This window comes from Coenobita brevimanus, chromosome 115 (assembly GCF_032717465.1).
Source record: "Coenobita brevimanus isolate Jiangsu-jjx chromosome 115, ASM3271746v2, whole genome shotgun sequence".
NCBI classification, from domain to species: Eukaryota; Metazoa; Arthropoda; class Malacostraca; order Decapoda; family Coenobitidae; genus Coenobita; species Coenobita brevimanus.
Window position 1 is genome coordinate 10,030,106 of NC_137068.1, and position 2,016 is coordinate 10,032,121.

Here is a 2,016-nt window from a genome sequence, read left to right on the forward strand (position 1 = left end):
GACAAATCAATAACAATGTAGTGGAACTGTATCTTGCCTGTTTAGTTTGAAGCCTGACATACGCAAAGGGTCAAGAATGCGTATCACTGCTGGTTTATATTCAGCAACAGATTCTTTATATACTGCCAGAAACTAAAAGGACAGTACTTAACTATTCAAAATAATACCGGACTAGTGCAACATCACCTCACTTTGGTACTTCATGATCCTAAATGTACAACAAAAGTTAAAACTTACGAGATTTTGCCAAATTATTAATGAAAACAGAAGCAGGCTGGAGGGCTCTCACAGGGAAATAAAACCTGAGACATTTTGCCAAACTACTTAGTGAAAATCAAGCAGATCGGAAGGACCTCACTTGAAAACAAAACTACGGGACTTTGCATACTAATTTGTGAAAACAAAACAGACTGGAGGGATCTCAGTTAAAAACTATTAAAATTGTTATAACCTCGTGAAATATTACTAAACAGAACAAATAAGTTGGTGCATCCATATCATGTATCATCAGCTGGAAACACGAGACACGTAAAAGGCCTGTTGACGGTAAGTGCACAGGACTGTTACTTTATATTCAGCAGCAGCAGGGAAGACTGCAAGAAAGCTTCACTTCAGCTCTCCACAGCTCCATTCCTGTTGTGTCCTGACATCCCACACGCATACACAACATACATAAGGGCTGGTGGGTACATAAGGCGTCACATACACAACATACATAAGGGCTGGTGGGTACATAAGGCGTCACATACACAACATACATAAGGGCTGGTGGGTACATAAGGCGTCACATACACAGCATACATAAGGGCTGGTGGGTACATAAGGCGTCACATACACAACATACATAAGGGCTGGTGGGTACATAAGGCGTCACATACACAACATACATAAGGGCTGGTGGGTACATAAGGCGTCACATACACAACATACATAAGGGCTGGTGGGTACATAAGGCGTCACATACACAACATACAGTACATAAGGGCTGGTGGGTACATAAGGCGTCACATACACAACAAACATAAGGGCTGGTGGGTACATAAGGCGTCACATACACAACATACATAAGAGGCTGGTGGGTACATAAGGCGTCACATACACAACATACATAAGGGCTGGTGGGTACATAAGGCGTCACATACACAACATACATAAGGGCTGGTGGGTACGTAAGGCGTCACATACACAACATACATAAGGGCTGGTGGGTACATAAGGCATCACATACACAACATACATAAGGGCTGGTGGGTACATATAGGCGTCACATACACAACATACATAAGGGCTGGTGGGTACATAAGGCGTCACATACACAACATACATAAGGGCTGGTGGGTACATAAGGCGTCACATACACAACATACATAAGGGCTGGTGGGTACATAAGGCGTCACATACACAACATACATAAGGGCTGGTGGGTACATAAGGCGTCACATACACAACATACAGTACATAAGGGCTGGTGGGTACATAAGGCGTCACATACACAACAAACATAAGGGCTGGTGGGTACATAAGGCGTCACATACACAACATACATAAGGGCTGGTGGGTACATAAGGCGTCACATACACAACATACATAAGGGCTGGTGGATACATAAGGCGTCACATACACAACATACATAAGGGCTGGTGGGTACATAAGGCGTCACATACACAACATACATAAGGGCTGGTGGGTACATAAGGCATCACATACACAACATACATAAGGGCTGGTGGGTACATAAGGCGTCACATACACAACATACATAAGGACTGGTGGGTACATAAGGCGTCACATACACAACATACATACGGGCTGGTGGGTACATAAGGCGTCACATACATACACAGCCAGGGGGGCAGACCCAGGCAGGCATGGGAAAACAGAGTGACTTAGGGAGCTGAGTAGTAGGGATAACAAGTGAATTTCTTGTTACCGAGTACTAAGATAAGAAAAAAATGAATATTCTGGAGAGTCAGGTAGTTAGTAGGAAAAGGAAATAAACTGCCTGCAGAGCTGATT